This window comes from Lolium rigidum, chromosome 7 (genome assembly GCF_022539505.1).
Source record: "Lolium rigidum isolate FL_2022 chromosome 7, APGP_CSIRO_Lrig_0.1, whole genome shotgun sequence".
In the NCBI taxonomy this organism is placed as follows: Eukaryota; Viridiplantae; Streptophyta; class Magnoliopsida; order Poales; family Poaceae; genus Lolium; species Lolium rigidum.
In genome coordinates, this window is record NC_061514.1 from 112,393,938 (window position 1) to 112,415,685 (window position 21,748).

Here is a 21,748-nt window from a genome sequence, read left to right on the forward strand (position 1 = left end):
GTCCAAAGGCCTCTTCTCCACTAGTGTCTGCATCGGAAAGGTATTGAAAAGCTGGTTCTTACCCAATTTGTTTCATTCAAAAATTCGTTCGCAAGCTCCTGGTTTAATTCGACAAAGCCAGATCTGTCCAGATATTGATCTATGAACCATTTCATTTTCAGGAGGTCAATCGAAGTGAAACCACCGCCAAAATGAAGGTATTGAAGAGGGCTTCCACCCGCAGTTGAGTTTGCTCAAAAATGTTTTCTAAAACGGAACAAATCTAACAAACAGTGAATCTGCATGTTTCCATAACTTTATTTCCCAGGGAGAATCTGTAACGAATTTGAGGATGAGACCAACGCCAAGTTGTAGATCTTTTGAATACCTATCCGCGGAACTTTGAATCACTCGATTTGGATCTGCACACGAGATTTGATGGATTTTACAAGTTCGTACCAGAATCTGAAACAGCAAGATAGCAGAAATTACTGCAGGGATTTGGACGAACTTTACTCAAGAACTTCAGATCTGAGGATTGCTCAAGCTTCTCCATGCTTGGACCAACATGCACCTGCATCAAGATCCAATCTTAGCAATGGAGGAAGAAGAAGAGGAGATTAAACCATCTAGGGTTGGGGAGAAGATGGAGAGGGAGGCTCTCATGGTGAGGAGGGGCTTGAGGGAGGAGGGGAGCTTCATCTTGGTGGATATTCATGGCCATGGCCGGCCATGGTTGCTAGGAGGAGCAGCATCTCGTGGTGGAGGGCAGGGGGAGAGTGTGAGGGAGTGGAGAGTGAGAAAAATGAGCAAAGGGGAGGTGGAGTGGCCGGCCAACCTCCTTATAAAGAGGGAGGATGGTGGCTGCCTCCTTCTTTGATTGGCTATGGTGGGTGGCTGCCCATTTATTTGTTGGGGTAGTTGGGAGTCAAGGCTTGCAAGAGAAGAAAGTGAGGAGGAAATGGCTGGCCGAAATTTGAATGCATACCCAAATTGGCCGGCTACAATCTTGCCAAACAAGTGAACAATGAGAAAGGTGCACAACATTCATGTGTATAGACCAAGGCATGATGTTGAGAAGATAATGTCAATGAGTGACTTTGATGATGATAAAAGATAGGGTTAGATACATATAGATAAAAAGGAGTATGAAGGTGACATAAATCTTCAATTCATGAGGTCAAGGTAGTGATGGAAAAGAATAGAGGATCGAGATGGGTATGATGAAATATAACTTGTTCTTCAAATAAGAGGTCAATTGGGAGGGATTTGAATTACTCCCTGAGTCTAGGGTTTAGTTGAAGGGAGTCCAATAGAAAGTATCAAGAGATCATCTACTTGATCAAGAGTTGGAGGATGAAGGAACATTATGGGGTAGATCGAGAGATGTACACAAGATGTGCAAGAGTTGTCATTTGAAATAGAACTTGTTTGAAAAGTATTTGAAACACCTCAATTGTCTAGGGACAATTGGGAATGAACTCAAGTGGAATGGAATTTGAAAATGTTGAGAGAACTAATTGGAACATAGGAGTTTAAAATGTTCTACTTACTTCCTCAAGTAAAGTAGAGTTTTCTCAAATGTAAAATAAGCAAGAGGAAAAACAAGAAATGGTATAGGTATCATAAACAAGCCTTTTGCTGAAAAGAAAGTAAGATAGAAAATAATGTTTTAGAAATCAGTAGTTGGCAGAAATGAGATGAAAAACAAAACCCATTTTAGTTCCTTGTTTTCTTTGAAGAAATATTTTGAGAAGCTTTAATAAAACTAGAAGTGGTTTTGTGGTCAAAACCGAGAGAAGGAAACAGATAGGGTTTTGAGAAAGAGAACTAATTTAGGGAGAAGTGTTCTCAAGGGTAGATGATGGCTACAAAATGTATCCATCATTCCCACTCTTGGTTTTGTGAAGATAAACTTGGATGAAAACAAAAACAAGAGGTAAAAGAGGAAGAAGTGATCCGGTGCTAGAACATGGGATAGGATACCAGATCAAGTTGAATATATGAGTTGCAAGGATTGACTGAGACATGCAGGACGTGGAGGTTGAAGAGGGTGTTGCATAGATGGGATCCATGCCTTGAAGTCAACAATAACAGTTGTGGGTGCTTAGAGAATCAATCGCCAAAGTCTGGACATTTTAAGCCTGTCAACACAGATGGTTGACTTGGCTTTAGAATCAACCAGGATGAGTGGGTATAAGAGAAAGATGTAGCAAGGGGTAGATGATACCAAGTTTTGAATTAAGGATGATTTGAACTAGATTTTCACAAAGAGGAATATTAAGATGACATACTCATGTTGCCATCAGGAGAAGGGTTTGATGTAGTAAAAAGGAAAACAAGTTTCCCTAAGTCACATATGTGTTTTATTTTGGTGAGTTGTTTGTTTGACCACTAGAGGTGTTGTTCTTTGGGTTAGCTCAAGACAAAACTCAATAAGCAAAACAAGACAATATGTCTACCAACAGGTCAAAGCAATTCATCATAACAAACAGATCAAGGCAACTCATCCAATTAGTTTATAGAAAAAGTTTTTGTTCCCCCTAATTTTTGCACTAAGGACAATAAATCAAGGTTTCAAAATTGGGGTGTGACAGGCAAGTACTTGGAAACAATAAAGTTAGCATAATTAGCGTACCAAGGGCTATCTCGCGAGTTCACCTTTATTACAGCCAATTGTTCATTTGGAAAACTATCATTAACAGGAACATGATCATAAGTAATATTTTCCAATCTAGATAAATTATCAGCAACAGGATTATCAGCACCTTTCCTATCTATAATATGTAAATCAAATTCTTGCAAAAGAAGTACCCATCTAATAAGCCTTGGCTTAGCATCTTTCTTTGTCATAAGGTATCTAATTGCAGCATGATCAGTATGAATCGTGACTTTTGAATCAACAATATAGGATCTAAACTTGTCACAAGCAAAGACTACAGCTAACAATTCTTTTTCAGTTGTAGCATAATTTCTTTGAGCAGCATCAAGAGTCTTTCTAGCATAATGAATAACATTTAATTTTTTATCTACTCGCTGTCCAAGAACAGCGCCTACAGCAAAATCAGTAGCATCACACATAATCTCAAAAGGCAAATTCCAATCAGGAGGTTCAACTACAGGAGCAGTTGTTAAGGCTTTCTTTAGAGTTTCAAAAGCTTCCTTACAATCATCATCAAAAATAAAAGGTACATCTTTTTGAAGAAGATTAGTAAGAGGCTTTGAAATCTTAGAGAAATCTTTAATAAATCTCCTATAAAACCCAGCATGACCAAGAACACTACGAATACCTTTAACATCCCTAGGATAGGGCATCTTCTCAATTGCTTCAACTTTAGCTCTATGAACTTCAATACTTCTCTCCGAAATTTTATGTCCCAATACAATTCCTTCATTAACCATAAAGTGGCATTTCTCCCAATTAAGAACAAGATTAGTTTCTTCACATCTCTGCAATACTTTATCAAGGTTTTGCAAGCAATTATCAAAAGAATTCCCATAGACAGAAAAATCATCCATGAATACCTCCACAATACTCTCACAAAAACCATGAAAAATAGCATACATGCATCTTTGAAAAGTAGCAGGAGCATTACATAAACCAAAAGGCATACGCCTATAAGCATAAGTTCCATAGGGACAAGTGAAAGTGGTTTTCTCTTGATCTTTAGTTTTAACAGCAATTTGTGAGAACCCAGAATAACCATCAAGAAAGCAAAAATGAGTATTTTTAGACAACCTCTCTAACATTTGATCAATAAATGGTAAAGGGTAATGATCTTTCTTAGTAACCTTATTAACTTTTTGATAATCAATGCACATTCTATACCCTACAACTACTCTTTGAGGGATGAGCTCATCATTATCATTAGGCACAACAGTCATTCCTCCTTTCTTAGGAACACAATGCACAGGACTAACCCATCTACTATTAGATATAGGATATATAATACCAGCTTCAAGAAGTTTTAATACCTCATTCCTTACCACATCCTTCATCTTCGGAATTAGACGACGTTGATGTTCAACAACAGGCTTTGCATCATCTTCCATATTGATAGCATGTTGGCAAATAGAGGGAGAAATCCCCTTCAAGTCAACAAGAGTATAGCCAATAACTCCTCGGTGTTTCTTCAATATTTCCAATAACCTTTCTTCCTCAATATCTGAAAGCTTAGAACTAATAATAACAGGGTATATTTTCTTATCATCAATATGAGCATATTTAAGATTATCAGGCAATGGTTTTAAATCGAAAACAGGATCTTCCTTTGGTGGTGGTGTTGTACCTAGATCTTCTACCGGTAAATCATGCTTAAGAATAGGTTGACGAAGGAAAATTTCATCAAGCTCATTTCTTTCTTCCCTAAAGACTTCGCTCTCACTATTCTCCAAATGTTGTTGCAGAGGATTATTAGGAGCAAGAGCAATAGACGCACACTGTTCAACTCTAAAATCATTATTAGGCAAATCAGCTTTATAAGGAGTTTTGGCAAATTTAGAGAAATTAAACTCATAAGATTCACCAGCAAATTTAGTAACAATCTTTTCCTTCTTGCAATCTATAACAGCTCCACAAGTATTTAGAAAAGGTCTACCAAAAATGATAGGACAATACTTACTAGCAGCAGAACCAAGTACCAAAAAGTCAGCAGGATATTTAATCTTACCACATAGAACTTCCACATCTCGAACAATACCAATAGGAGAGATAGTTTCTCTATTAGCTAGCCGAATAACCACATCAATATCTTCAAGTTCACAAGAACCAATTTCATGCATGATCTCCGTATAAAGCTCATAAGGAATGGCGCTAATACTTGCACCAATGTCACATAAACCATAATAACAATGATCACCAATTCTAACAGAGAGCATAGGAACACTAGCTTTCCTAGACTTATTAGGATGCGAAACAATATTAGAAGCATCTTCACAGAAAATAATATGACCATCTTCCACATTTTCAGTCACAAGATCTTTAACTATTGCAATAGCAGGTTCAACTTTTATTTGCTCTTCATGTTCTATAGGTTTCTTTGCACTTTTATTAACCGCACTAGATATAACGAGTACTCCTTCATTTTAGCAGGGAAAGGAGTTTTTTCAATGTAAGCTTCAGGAATAACATGATCAACAGTTTCAATTACAACACATTTGTTTATAGATGAATCAATTTTATCTTTATACGGTTCATGATACTTATCAAAATTCTTCTTAGGCAATTCATAATGAGAGGCAAAAGCTTTATAAAGATTTGCAACAACTTGAGAATCAAGACCATAAGTAGCACTCATATTACGAAATTTATCAGTATCCATAAAAGCTTCAATGCATTTATAATCATAATTTATACATGACTCTCTATCTTTGTCGTTCTCCCATCCTTCAGTATTCTCCTGGATCCGATTAAGAAGGTCCCTTTTAAACTCTTCTTTGTTGCGTGTAAATGATCCAGAACAAGAAGTATCCAGCAAGGTCTTGTCTTGAAAAGAAAGTCTTGCATAGAAATTATCAATAATAATATTACCAGGAAGCTCATGAATGGGGAATTTGAGCATTAAAGACTTCAATCTCCCCCATGCTTGGGCAATACTCTCTCCATCATGAGGCCAAAAATTATATATGCGGTTCCGATCTCTCGTGAATTTCACTTGGAGGATAGAATTTAGAATAAAATAAGGGCACAATGTCCTCCCAATCAAGAGAATCACCATTCTTCAAGCAATTTATACCAATGCGCCGCTTTACCAGACAGCGATATAGAGAATAGTTTCTTTCTAACTTCATCCATAGCAATACCTGCACATTTGAATAACCCGCATAATTCATGTAAAAACAATAAATGATCACCAGGATGGACAGTTCCATCCCCTTCATAGCGGTTATCCATAACACGTTCAATAATTTTCATAGGTATTTTATATGGTATTACTTCCTCACACTGGCGCCTCATCCACTACCGTTGCAGTAGTAGTAGATTTCCCAAATAGAAATTGAAGAGAAGATCTCTCCATAATGAATTATAGCAGCAGGCGAAAATAAAATCAGCACAAACAGTAAAGGTTTTCCTTACCAATTCCACTTACCAATAGCGCTTCACTCCCCGGCAATGGCGCCAGAAAATAGTCTTGATGACCCACAAGTATAGGGGGTGTATCGTAGTACTTTCGACAAATAAGAGTGTCGAACCCAACGAGGAGCAGAAGGTGTTGACAAGCAGTTTCGATGAAGGATTCACTGTAAATGCTCACAGACAAGTATTCAGGGGGTTTTGATGTAGCAGATAAATAAAGTACGAGTAAGTAAAATGCGAGAGAAATAACTGCAGCGAGTGGCCCAATCCTTTTTAGCACAAAGGACAAGCCGGTTTGTTTACTTATAATGACCAAACGTTCTTGAGGACACACGGGAATTTAGTCTAGTGCTTTCGCTTCATACAGCTGATTAATCTTCATTGTTTTGATAAGTGTGGGTGAACCTATGCTAATGCACCGCCCTTCCTAGGACTAATACATACTTGTGATTATACCCCTTGCAAGCATCCGCAAATACAAGAAAGTAATTAAGATAAATCTAACCACAGCCTTAAACTCGAGATCCTCGCTATCCCTCCCTGCATCGATATACCAATGGGGGTTTAGGTTTACGTCACTCCGGCAACCCCGCAATTAGCAAACGAATACAAGATGTACTCCCCTAGGCCCATAAAGGTGAAGTATCATGTAGTCGACGTTCACATGACACCACTAGAAGAATAACACCACAACTTAAATATCATAACATTGAATATTACTCAACCATAATTCACTACTAACATTTAGACTTCACCCATGTCCTCAAGAACTAAATGAACTACTCACGAGACATCATATGGAACATGATCAGAGGTGATATGATGATGAATAACAATCTGAACATAAACCTTGGTTCAATGGTTTCACTCAATGGCATCAATAACAAGTAGAAATCAACACCGGGAGAGTTTCCCCTATCAAACAATCAAGATCCAACCCGAATTGTTACAGCGGTGACGAGGTGCAGCGGTGGAGATGGCGGTGATGATGATGGAGATGATGACGATGGTGATGGAGATGATGTCCAGCTCGATGACGGTGACGATGGCGTCGATTTCCCCCTCCGGGAGGGAATTTCCCCGGCGGATTCCTGCCCGCCGGAGAGCTCTTTTCTCTCCGGTGTTCTCCGCCCCGCGGAGGCGGGCTGTGACTCTTCGCGACTATCCTCTCGGAGCTTAGGTTTTCGGGGCGAAGAAGTACGCGAAAGAGAGGCGGCCGAGAGGGGCCGTGGCCGGGCCCCCTCCTCACGGGCGGCGCGGCCGGGCAGGGCCCGCGCCGGCCTATGAGGTGGGCCCATGGCGGCCCTCCTCGGCTCCCCCTTTTGGCTCCCTTCGTCTTCTGGAAAAATAGGATTTTTCGTATAATTTCCGTCAATTGTCGATCTTCCGAAATATTGCATTCTGACGGTGCTTTTTCCAGCAGAATCCTGACTCCGGTGCGCGATTCTCCAATAATAATGAAACATGCAAAATAGATGAAATAACATAAGTATCATCTCTAAATATGAAATATATCAATGAATAACAGTAAATTATGATATAAAATAGTGATGCAAAATGGACGTATCAATGACCCAAGAAACAACATCCTTGTATATAATAACAATCTATTGACCATATGGCGGATCTTGCATCACCCTATCAAAATCATCTGCCTTCAAACACGAGTGCAGAATTTTGACACGTGCTTCAACATGTTCCAAGATCCTCTTGATGATCTCATGGACATCTGCATCAACCGAATTAGAATCAAAGTTGTCAGCCACTAGCTTCTGCGGAAAAAGAAACATCAGTGTTGAAGGCGTCGATCTTAGGAGTCCCCACATTTCATTACTTGCAGGACTAAGATGAACAAATTCCCTTTCCTTCATAAGAATGTCTGGATCGCTGGCACGATCGAAATCTTTGCTAGTACCCTCCTTTGGCCGAATTCAAATTTGCATCAGATCTTGGTGCCCATGCATTTGGTACATGTCGGTAATTTTTTACAATATGTCGTGCATTGCACATAGCGTCCTACTGTACAGGGGTACTTCTACATATCTTCTTCCAAATATATTTTAATTTATTTTGGTTTGGATTCAATTTGTTTCAAAATTGTCTGATATACCATTCGTATTGGTAGGAGATGGAGCTTTGAATTTTAATCATTGTTTCTAGGTGCCACACTTGCAGGGTACAGTCAAGGATTTTCTCCAATGTTTCATGTCTTGACACATCCTTTTCGTAATGGAGGTTGAGACCCCCAGCCTCTGCATCAAAATGATGCACATGGATTTTTTTAGTATGGTATTCAACAAAATCTGATAAGATGCAAAAATCAAACCTTGGACAAATATGACACATGTTCACTTGGGTAGAAAGCCAATCAAATTGATACAAATTACATTGCAGAGTCCTTGCATGTTATAATATATATATTGCCAAACACCACATATATTAAGGGAGACATATTAATTTCGATACTACAACTTTTATGGTAGAAGATTTGTAACTACAAACGTTGTGAGCTGTGGCTGCCCTCCTCAATCAACTCACCTGTCTCCTTGGCAACCGTCTCCACCTCTCTACATGCACATATGGGTACACCTTCTTCACACCCGAAGAACATTACTTGAGTTTCCTATCATGCTCCGCCACTTGTAGTAGGTGTGCTCCTTTTTCAGAGATGAATTCTCTTTTAGGACTGAGATGTTCTCCTTTTTCAGTGATGAGTTCTCTTTTAGGATGTAGATGTTCTCCTTCGTTAGAGACCCGTTCTTATTTACCATGGAGAGGTTCTCCTTCGATAGAGATGAGTTCTCCTTTGATAGAGATGAGTGCTCATTTAAGAGTACGACATACTCATTCCATAGCTTCACATCACGGTTTACCAAATGTGCGTTCACATCTCGGAGCTTGGACGCATGGTCAATTAACTCGCGTGACTCATCCAGGAGCGACCGCCGGATTACTTGCAGAGACGCTTCATGTTGTCGTCCTTCCTTAGATGGTACATTCATAGAGCGACCCTGTGTGACACATGATATTATACTAATAAAGTGCAAGAGTGTGTACTCCGAAAGTTTGCAGGACTTAAACTTCAATACTCATAGTAATATGTACAAGACTATCTTCAATAGTAATAGTAATATGCATAAATTTCAATTGTCATACTGTAGTAACATGAGTACTCCGGAGCTTGGAGTAATAAAGTTTCAAACTAAGAACGAAACAAGAACTAATAAAGTTTACCCTATGCATCAATCGATGGAGAGGCTGGATCTCCGGTTCGAAAGGGGGGAAAGACTGCAGTTAAGTTTGACGTTTGCATTGAAGTTCGAAAGTGGTAATGCAGCTACTCCGATCCATATTAGTTGATGCCAAAATATATGTATCTACAACTAAAATGTGTCTAGATACATCTATATTAACATCAACTAATATGAATCAGAGGGAGTATTAGTGCAGTAGAAATCCTTTGGGCCTTGTTTGGTTGACGTGTTTTCACATGGTTCCGTGAGTATTATCTGGGTCTTTCTTAGTAAAAACACATTTTATTTGTTTGGCAGTAGAGTATTGCACAGGATCAGAGTCGCGAGGATCCCTGATACGTCCCAGACGTATCTATAATTTCTTATGTTCCATGCTACTTTTATGATGATACTCACATGTTTTATACACATTATATGTCATATTTATGCATTTTCCGGCACTAACCTATTGACGAGATGCCGAAGAGCCAATTGATGTTTTCTGCTGTTTTTGGTTTCAGAAATCCTAGTAAGGAAATATTCTCGGAATTGGACGAAATCAACGCCAAGGGTCCTATTTTTGCACGAAGCTTCCAGAAGACCGGAGGGGAGACGAAGTGGGGCCACGGGCGCCGCCACACTAGGGCGGCGCGGCCTAGAGGGGGCCCGCGCGGCCCTAGCGTGTGGGGCCCCCGTGACTCTCCCGACTCCGCCCTTCCGCCTACTTAAAGCCTCCGTCGCGAAACCCCCGAGCACCGAGAGCCACGATACGGAAAACTTTCCGGAGACGCCGCCGCCGCCAATCCCATCTCGGGGATTCGGGAGATCGCCTCCGGCACCCTGCCGGAGAGGGGAATCATCTCCCGGAGGTCTCTTCATCGCCATGATCGCCTCCGGATCGATGTGTGAGTAGTTCACCCCTGGACCATGGGTCCATAGCAGTAGCTAGATGGTCGTCTTCTCCTCATTGTGCTATCATGTTCGATCTTGTGAGCTGCCTATCATGATCAAGATCGTTTATTTGTAATCCTACATGTTGTGTTTGTTGGGATCCGATGAATATTGAATACTATGTCAAGTTGATTATCAATCTATCATATATGAGTTGTTTATGTTCTTGCATGCTCTCCGTTGCTAGTAGAGGCTCCGGCCAAGTTGATACTTGTGACTCCAAGAGGGAGTATTTATGCTCGATAGTGGGTTCATGCCTCCATTAAATCCGGGACAGTGACAGATAGTTCTAAGGTTGTGGATGTGCTGTTGCCACTAGGGATAAAACATCGATGCTTTGTCTAAGGATATTTGTGTTGATTACATTACACACCATACTTAATGCAATTTTCTGTTGCTTGCAACTTAATACCGGAAGGGGTTCGGATGATAACTCGAAAGTTGACTTTTTAGGCATAGATGCATGCTCGGATGGCGGTCTATGTACTTTGTCGTAATGCCCCGATTAAATTTCATAGTACTCATCATGATATTTGTATGTGCATTGTTATGCCTTCTTTATTTGTCAATTGCCCAACTCGTAATTTGTTCACCCAACATCTGTTTATCTTATGGGAGAGACACCACTAGTGAACTGTGGACCCCGGTCCTATTCTTTACATCCGAAATACAATCTATCGCAATACGTGTTCTTTACTCGTTCTTCGCAAACAATCATCTTCCACACAATACGGTTAATCCTTTGTTCACAGCAAGCCGGTGAGATTGACAACCTCACTCGTTACGTTGGGGCAAAGTACTTTGGTTGTGTTGTGCAGGTTCCACGTTGGCGCCGGAATCCCTGGTGTTGCGCCGCACTACACTTCGCCGCCATCAACCTTCAACGTGCTTCTTGGCTCCTCCTGGTTCGATAAACCTTGGTTTCTTTCTGAGGGAAAACTTACTGCTATGCACATCACACCTTCCTCTTGGGGTTCCCAACGGATGTGTGTCTCGCGCGCATCAAGACTGTTTTCTGGCGCCGTTGCCGGGGAGATCAAGACGCGCTGCAAGGGGAGTCTCCACTTCCAATCTCTTTACTTTGTTTTTGTCTTGCTTTATTGTATTTAATAATTTGTTTGCTGCACTAGAACAAAACACAAAAAAATTAGTTGCTAGCTTTACTTTATTTACCGTCTTGTTCTCTATATCAAAAACACAAAAAAATTAGTTACTTGCGTTTACTTTTCTTTTGTTTATTTCATCATGTTTCCTCCTAATTACACTCTAAAAGACATACCGGTAGGACGTGGGTCTATCATTGGAAGAGATAATATAGAAGCATTTTTCACTCATGTTAGTAAGGTTGAAGTTTGAAGATAGACACTTGGTAGAACTTGCTCCCACTTATGAAATTGCCGCTGCCTCTTTAGTACGCATGTTGGAAACTAAATTTGTTAATCTCAATCCTATAATTCAACATATGTTTCTTACACTCGGTGATATGGAAGAAGGGGAAAAGAAAGATTTTGTTTTAGAGACCCTTCTTAAAGAATTTGGTGGTGTAGCAAGAGAGGCTAGAAAAGTCTTTATTAAATATAAGATGCTTGGTTCTTACACCAACTTTGCTAGTACCCTTGAAAATATGGACATTGATAGAGTAAAGTACACTAATAATGTTAATGATGGAGGGGAGATTAAAGTACCGATACCTAGTAAGCTCCTAGGAATGCATGAAGCTCTAGAAAATAACTATGGTTGGCTTGTTCCTGAAAATTTGTTTGATGAGAATAGCAAGCCTAAGAGTAATGAAAAAGGAGCCTCTGAAACTTACATAGATAATATAACATGCATTGTTGAGGAAACTCCCAACACCCCTAGTAATAATGTTGATGCTTCATCTTTTGATAATACTTGATTCACACTTTCTGCGCCTAGCTGAAAGGCGTTAAAGAAAAGCGCTTATGGGAGACAACCCATGTTTTTACTACAGTACTTTTGTTTTATATTTGAGTCTTGGAAGTTGTTACTACTGTAGAAACCTCTCCTTATCTTTATTTTATTGCATTGTTGTGCCAAGTAAAGTCTTTGATAGTAAAGTCAATACTAGATTTGGATTACTGCGCAGAAACAGATTTCTTGCTGTCACGAATCTGGGCAGAATTCTCTGTAGGTAACTCATAAAAATCTGCAAATTTACGTGCGTGATCCCCAGATATGTACGCAACTTTCATTCAATTTGAGCATTTTCATCTGAGCAAGTTAAGTGCCCCTGTAAAATTCGTCTTTACGGACTGTTCTGTTTTGACAGATTCTGCCTTTTATTTCGCATTGCCTGTTTTGCTATGTTCGATGGATTTCTTTGTTCCATTAACTTTCAGTAGCTTTGTGCAATGTCCAGAAGTGTTAAGAATGATTATGTCACCTCTGAATGTATGAATTTTCAATTATGCACTAACCCTCTAATGAGTTTGTTTCGAGTTTGGTGTGGAGGAAGTTTTCAAGGGTCAAGAGAGGAGGATGATATACTATGATCAAGAAGAGTGAAAAGTCTAAGCTTGGGGATGCCCCCGTGGTTCATCCCTGCATATTTCAAGAAGACTCAAGCATCTAAGCTTGGGGATGCCCAAGGCATCCCTGGCATCCCCTTCTTCATCGACAACATTATCAGGTTCCTCTAGTGAAACTATATTTTTATTCAGTCACATCTTATGTGCTTTGCTTGGAGCGTCTGTTTGCTTTAGTTTTTGTTTTTGTTTGAATAAAATCGGATCCTAGCATTCTTTATATTGGAGATATTACGCTCCGCTGTTTCGTATGAACACATGTGTTCTTAGCTTTATCTTTAATGTTCATTGCGAAGGTTGAATTACCTCATTCATTGATATATGGCTGGAAACGGAAAATGCCGCATGTGGTAAATGGTATAATGTCTTGAATAATGTGATAATTGGCAATTTTTGTGCTCATATAGATCATGTTTAAGCTCTTGCATCATGTACCTTGTACCTATTAATGAATAACTACATAGAGCTTGTTAAAATCTGGTTTGCATGATTGGTCTCTCTAAGTCTAGATATTTTCTGGTTGAGGTGTTTGAACAACAAGGAGACGATGTAAAGTCTTATAATACCTACAATATTGCTCATATGTGAGCTTTGCTGCACCTTTTATACTTGAGTTTGCTTTAAACAACCTTGCTAGCCTAGCCTTGTATTGAGAGGAATTCTTCTCGTGCATCCAAATCCTTGAGCCAAATACTATGCCATTTGTGTCCACCATACCTACCTACCACATGGTATTTCTCCGCCATTCCAAAGTACATTACTTGAGTGCTACCTTTAAACTTCTATTCTTTGCCTTTACAATACATAGCTCATGGGAAAAGTAGCCTTAAAAACTATTGTGGTGAAGAATATGTACTTATATGTCTTATTTCTTAATAAGTTGCTTGTTGAGCGGTAACCATGTTTCTGGGGACGCCATCAACTTTTACCTTTGTTGAAAATCATGTGAGTTGCTATGCATGTTCGTCTTGTCTGAAGTAAGGGCGATTTTCATGATTAAATGGTTTGAGTATGCATACTGTTAGAGAAGAACTTTGAGCCGCTAACTAAAGCCATGATTCATGGTGGAAGTTTCAGTTTGGACACAAATCCTCAATCTCTTATGAGAAAATTAACTGTTGTTGAATGCTTATGCATTAAAGAGGAGTCCATTATCTGTTGTCTATGTTGTCCCGGTATGGATGTCTAAGTTGAGAATAATCAAAAGCGAGAAATCCAATGCGAGCTTTCTCCTTAGACATTTGTACAGGCGGCATAGAGGTACCCCTTTGTGACACTTGGTTGAAACATATGCTATGCAATGATAATCCGTGTTAATCCGAGCTAATTAGGACAAGGTGCGGGCACTATTGGTATACTATGCATGAGGCTTGCAACTTATAAGATATCTTATACATAACTCATATGATTTATTACTACCGTTGACAAAATTGTTTCTTGTTTTCAAAATGAAAAGCTCTAGCACAAAAATAGTAATCCATGCTTCCCTCTCGCGAAGGGCCATTCTTCTACTTTATTGTTGAGTCAGTTTACCTATTCTTTCTATCTTAGAAGCAAACACTTGTGTAAACTGTGTGCATTGATTCTTACATGTTTACCTATTCCACTTGTTATATTACTTTGTGTTGACAATTATCCATGAGATAAATATGTTGAAGTTGAAAGCAACCGCTGAAACTTATATCTTCCTTTGTGTTGCTTCAATGCCTTTACTTTGAATTTATTGCTTATGAGTTAACTCTTATGCAAGACTTATTGATGCTTGTCTTGAAAGTATTGTTCATGAAAAGTCTTTGCTATATGATTCATTTATTTACTCATTATCTTCATCATTGCTTCGAATCGCTGCATTCATCTCATATGCTTACAATAGTATGATCAAGATTATGATAGCATGTCACTTCAGAAATTATCTTTGTTATCGTTTACCTACTCGAGGGCGAGTAGGAACTAAGCTTGGGGATGCTTGATACGTCCCAAACGTATCTATAATTTCTTATGTTCCATGCTACTTTTACGATGATACTCACATGTTTTATACACATTATATATCATATTTATGCATTTTCCGGCACTAACCTATTGACGAGATGCCGAAGAGCCAGTTGCTGTTTTCTGTTGTTTTTTGTTTCAGAAATCCTAGTAAGGAAGTATTCTCGGAATTGGACGAAATCAACGCCCAGGGGCCTATTTTTCCACGAAGCTTCCAGAAGACCGGAGGGGAGACGAAGTGGGGCCACGGGGCGCAGCCACACTAGGGCGGCGCGGCCTAGAGGGGGCCCGCGCGGCCCTAGCGTGTGGGGCCCCCGTGACTCTCCCGACTTCGCCCTTCCGCCTACTTAAAGCCTCCGTCGCGAAACCCCCAGTACCGAGAGCCACAATACGGAAAACCTTCCAGAGACGCCGCCGCCGCCAATCCCATCTCGGGGGATTCAGGAGATCGCCTCCGGCACCCTGCCGGAGAGGGGAATCATCTCCCGGAGGTCTCTTCATCGCCATGATCGCCTCCGGATCGATGTGTGAGTAGTTCACCCCTGGACCATGGGTCCATAGCAGTAGCTAGATGGTCGTCTTCTCCTCATTGTGCTATCATGTTCGATCTTGTGAGCTGCCTATCATGATCAAGATCGTTTATTTGTAATCCTACATGTTGTGTTTGTTGGGATCCGATGAATATTGAATACTATGTCAAGTTGATTATCAATCTATCATATATGAGTTGTTTATGTTCTTGCATGCTCTCCGTTGCTAGTAGAGGCTCTGGCCAAGTTGATACTTGTGACTCCAAGAGGGAGTATTTATGCTCGATAGTAGGTTCATTCCTCCATTAAATCTGGGACAGTGACAGAAAGTTCTAAGGTTGTGGATGTGATGTTGCCACTAGGGATAAAACATCGATGCTTTGTCTAAGGATATTTGTGTTGATTACATTACGCACCATACTTAATGCAATTGTCCGTTGCTTGCAACTTAATACCGGAAGGGGTTCGGATGATAACCTGAAAGTGGACTTTTTAGGCATAGATGCATGCTCGGATGGCGGTCTATGTACTTTGTCGTAATGCCCTGATTAAATCTCATAGTACTCATCATGATATTTGTATGTGCATTGTTATGCCTTCTTTATTTGTCAATTACCCAACTGTAATTTGTTCACCCAACATCTGTTTATCTTATGGGAGAGACACCACTAGTGAACTGTGGACCCCGGTCCTTTTCTTTGCATCTGAAATACAATCTACTGCAATACTTGTTCTTTACTGTTCTTCGCAAACAATCATCTTCCACGCAATACGGTTAATCCTTTGTTCACAGCAAGCCGGTGAGATTGACAACCTCACTGTTACGTTGGGGCAAAGTACTTTGGTTGTGTTGTGCAGGTTCCACGTTGGCGCCGGAATCCCTGGTATTGCGCCGCACTACACTTCGCCGTCATCAACCTTCAACGTGCTTCTTGGCTCCTCCTGGTTCGATAAACCCTGGTTTCTTTCTGAGGGAAAACTTACTGCTGTGCACATCACACCTTCCTCTTGGGGTTCCCAACGTACGTGTGTCTCACGGGCATCAATCCCCAGAAAACACTTCCGCGCACGTCGGGTGGACGTGGAACCGCAACACCTCTCTGCTCTCGCGTTTCTGGTCGTTGCACCCGATTGCTGCTTCTCCTTCCAGGCCTCCACCCCGGTCTAGCATGGATCAGGATGAGGGATTGATTCCAATGCAAAATTACAAGTCCTGAGGCATGCTGGCATGGATCACGTGAATAGAAATTGGATGCTTCACTAATAAGGCCCGAGGAACCCCTAAAAAAAGTAATAATACCCCAGGCCAGGCTATCTCTCAGGTTGTCCTGATCTACCGCAAATACTCACGCCAAAACACGGTGAATGAAGTCTTTTGCACCAAATCCCCTCCGAATAATACTTAGTAGGGGGCTAACTAGTTTTAAACCAAGTATTAAACTACATGAACCACCGACCTCGAAGCTCTCCTCCTTGGAGAGGAGCGACTCCACGGTGATGGCGAGGTTGTCTTGCAGCTGCAGCGGGACTGTCACGTCTGAGCCCACGGAGAGGTCGTTGATCTGCTACCGCTTGGTGGGCACATCAGACTCAACGGTGAGGCCGCCATCCGCCTGCTGCAGCTGCTGTGGGGGGGCGAGCGAGTCGGGGGCGGGGTACTGTAGTTGCTGCTGGGTAATTACGATCGTGGACCACACACCTAACAGGCCCCCTAGTCCACTCGTGGGATTCATCCCCGGAAGCTGGGGGTGCAGGGAGGCGCTAATACAGAGGTTGTGGATGGTAGAGCCGCCGACGAGCACTGTACAGGTTGGGGATCTAGGATTTTGAAGCTGAATGGGGAGAAGCGATAGGGGCCTATAAATCGAGAGGAGTGAGGTAGCGAGAATTCCCGCCACGTGATTCAAATTTACCCCCTCTGCAATTCATACAAGGGGTTGAAATTTTCAAGTTATTTTAACTAGGGATCAAACCGAAGGAGACGAAGGGAGAGCAGTCACGGGGCCCCTCTTATTTATGGTGTATTCCCTTTTTCGGGTAATGTTGACTGTTGTGCAGGGTTTGTCACTGCGTAGGAGGTACGAGCAAGGCCGAGAATGAGAGAGATGTTTTTTTTTCAAGAGAGAGAGGGACAACTGAAGGATCCTGAAGGACCTAGAATTCCAATACGCATCAGAGCACAGTTTACAACAGGACACAAAATAAACAGGAAATTACATCTAACTCCGCTAACTTGGAGAGAGAGAGAGAGAGAGTGTGTGTTTTTTCTGCGAAAGAGAGAGAGAGTCTTGAGGCGTCTTCTCTTAACAAAGAAGATGGCTGGCATTTTTCCTACCTACCGTAGGTGACTTGTGCTCACTGAAGTGTGGGACCTCATGCATGGGAACCACACGTAATTGACAGAACTGTTGGTGTAATAACTCGGGTGCTTATTATACTGTATTAGTACAACGTTTCCTATGGCTCCAAGGGTAGGAAAGCCAAGTTAACTCATTTAAATGATAGTATTTTTTCCATGAAGCCAAGTTAACTCATCTATCAATTGGTACATTTTGGTTATATTCAAAATTTTACTTGAAACTTGTTGGTCATGCCATTCTACTACTTGCCTAACACATTTTTCAGCTCGGGAAGGGAGGGGAGGGGGGCATGATGCTACCCTGAATTAGTGGGACCCAAAAACCTTGCAAATACGAGCGATGCATCCAAAAGAAACACACGTCCCCTCCCCGCATGATTTTGGCCTACCTAAATTTGAAGTCAAGCCAAAGGTGGTTCAAAAAAGGCAATCAAAAGGCATGGATTGTTCATCATTTTCTACATAGCTAGGGAAAATACCATACTGCCATACCAGAGTTTTAGAAAAGAGCCCTTCAAATAGTTTGGAAACATGTTGGACTTCGTCCAGCTTAATTTCTTCCCACATGTGAGCTTGGTACTACTACACAAGAACCATGTCAAACTTTTGAATTAGGGCCCAATTTTATGTATATATTTGCAAATTTTCACTCACGCATGAAAACTTTGCAAAATATGTGCATTTTGGGTTGTCGCACATATAAATGTGCCTTGACTTGTCTACCACCAATCCAATTTTCATTTGTGGGGAAACATGTGACAAGATACATCATGTCGAAGTTTGGTACTAGGACATGGACATGCTCAAACTAAACACGGTAATAGAAGATACAACATCGCACACATAAATAGACGACATGTCTAGAATCATACATTTTTTGAACACAGAAAAGTCCCGAAGGCCCAGGCGGCACTTCTTTTATATTATGATGGTGGGATTACAGATTGCAAGGAGGACCCTCCAAGTAAAAGAAAAATATAGACAAGACATGCAAAAGTACAGAAAGAACCCTAGATCTAGAAAAGGAAACTCCATCCGGTCCTTCTCCACCGAGCTCGGATCTTAGGCTCGAAGCGCGATCATCTTCTCCATCGAGACCGGCAAGATCAACCACCTACCGTCTCGTTGGCGCATGCGGGCACGTCAGCTCGTGTTGCAAGTATTCGAGCAAGTCGTCGCTCATGTCGCAACCATCATTGCTGCAATCTACCTTAAACAAGGAGGATATCTGCTTAAATCTACTTCCTCTTCGTAGATGCCATCACATCTCGGGCACACGAGACTGGGCAGGTTTCTTATGCAGCTTGCCCATGCAATGTTCCCTCGCCCAGCCCTGCGAATGCACTTCTTAATACAAGGAAATTAACATGACTGTTGGCCCAAAGAAAAATACAGCTCTGTGGACCCTAGTGAAGAAAGTACTAACCTGGTATAGTGGACATCATGCGATTTGAGAACACATTCACGGGAAAACTCAATGCTTTCAGACGAAGGACTTTCACCTTGCAAAACACCATCGCATTCCGAGCACGCGCCACCGGACAGGATCCTAGAGCAGCTGTCGCATGCCAAGCTCTTGCACACACGACACTGCTTAATACGAGGAAATTAACATGACTGTTGGCCCAAATTAAAATACATTTGGATGAACCTAGTGAAGAAAGTACTAACCCGCCATACTGGTGGTTGTACGAATTGAGAGTACAAACCGCAGGTGAGCAGTCTTCTCAATTTAGCATCATCGACAAAAGCTCTAAAGCTACCACGGGGAACCTTGATACGTCTTCAACGTATCTATAATTTCTTATGTTCCATGCTAGTTTTATGACAATACCTACATGTTTTATTCATACTTTATATCGTTTTGATGCATTTTCCGGAACTAACCTATTAACGAGATGCCGATGTGCCAGTTCCTGTTTTCTGCTGTTTTTGGTTTCAGAAATCCTACAAAGGAAATATTCTCGGAATTGGACGAAATCAACGCCCAGGGTCTTATATTTCACGGAAGCTTCCAGAGAGCTAGAGAGGGACCAGAGGGGAGCCCTGGGGGGCCCACCCCACCTGGCGGCGCGGCCAAGGGGGGGCGCGCCCCCCTATGGTGTGGCTCCACCAGGACTCCCTCGAGGCTGCCCTTCCGCCTATATAAAGCCTTCGTCGCGAAAACCCTAAAACAATAAGCCACGGGACGAGAAAAGTTACGCAGCCGCCGCCAGCGCGAAGCCAAGTTCGGGGGACAGAAGTCTCTGTTCCGGCACGCCGCCGGGACGGGGAAGTGCCCCCGGAAGGCATCTCCATCGACACCACCGCCATCTTCATCGCCATTGCTGACTCCCATGATGAGGAGGGAGTAGTTCTCCCTCGAGGCTAAGGGCTGTACCGGTAGCTATGTGGTTCATCTCTCTCTCCCATGTGATCTTTATGTGATCATGAGCTTTGTATCACTATTAATCTATGTGCTACTCTAGTGATGTTATTAAAGTAGTCTATTCCTCCTTCATGATGTAATGTTGACAGTGTGTGCATCATGTAGTACTTGGCGTAGGTTATGATTGTGATCTCTTGTAGATTATGAAGTTAACTATTACTATGCACTCTAGAGGTTACTTTAATATGAACTCCGGATTCACTCTCCACGGTGTGATGGTGACAGTGTGCGCATCGTGTGTGATTCCTTGATGAAGTTGTGGAGCTTGTTTACTCCGGCTTGAGGTGTGCTCTCGTAGCCCTACACAATGAATGGTGTTTGTTATCCAACAATAGAGTCTTTGAAAGTAGCATAAGAGAAGAGAAGTTATTTATTTATGTGATCATTGTTGAGAGTGTCCACTAGTGAAAGTATGATCCCTAGGCCTTGTTTCTAAGCATTGAAACACCATTTCCAACAAGTTCTGCTACATGTTAGCTTTCTGCCATATTTATTTCAGATTGCAATTGCTCCTTACAATCATCCATATTACTTGTATTTCACTATCTCTTCGCCGAACTAGTGCACCTATACATCTGACAAGTGTATTAGGTGTGTTGGGGACACAAGAGACTTCTTGTATCTTATTTGCAGGGTTGCTTGAGAGGAATATCTTTGACCTCTACCTCCCTGAGTTTGATAAACCTTGGGTGATTCACTTAAGGGAAACTTGCTGCTGTTCTACAAACCTCTGCTCTTGGAGGCCCAACACTGTCTACAAGAATAGAAGCACACGTAGACATCAAGCTATTTTCTGGCGCCGTTGCCGGGGAGGTAAGGTAAAAGGTATTCACATTCTCCGACTACTAAGCTATTTCCTAGCACTATTGCCGGTGTGTGAGTGCTCGAAGGTATTTCCTTTAGATCCTGCAATTATATCTTTTTGTTTCTTGTTTTCACTAGTTAGGCTTAATGGAAAATAAAAACAAAATGAGAGATCTTTGTGAACTTTATCTTGAATTAGGACATGATGTGTTTGAAGAGAGAATTAAAAAACCCATGGAACTTTATATGCATGCTAATGGGAATGTTATTAGTATGAATGCTTTGAACACCATTGTTGCTAATGCTATGGAAAATTCTAAGCTTGGGGAAGCTGGTTTTGATGAGCATGATATTTTTAGTCCCCCAAGCATTGAGGAGAAAATTTTCTTTGATCATACTTTACCTCCTATTTATGATGATTATAATGATAGTAGTATTTTGGTGCCACCTACTATGGAGGATAAAGGTTATTATGATTATACTATGCCTGCAATTTATGATGATTACAATGATGGTTATGGTAGTTTTACTCCCACTATTACTAATAAAATTGATTATGCTTATGTGGAGAGTAATAATTTTATGCATGTAGCTCATGATAAGAATGTTTCATGTGATAGTTATATTGTTGAATTTGTTCATGATGCTACTGAAAGTTATTATGAGAGAGGGAAACATGGTTATATGTATCTTAATAATATTAAGTTTCCCCTCTTTATGTTGAGAATCTTGAAGTTGCGCTTGTGTTGCCTTTCTATGCTTGTCGCATTATGCTTACGTGACTTGTTTATTTACAAGATTCCTTTTCATAGGAAGTGGGTTAGGCTTAAATGTGTTTTGAATTTGCTTC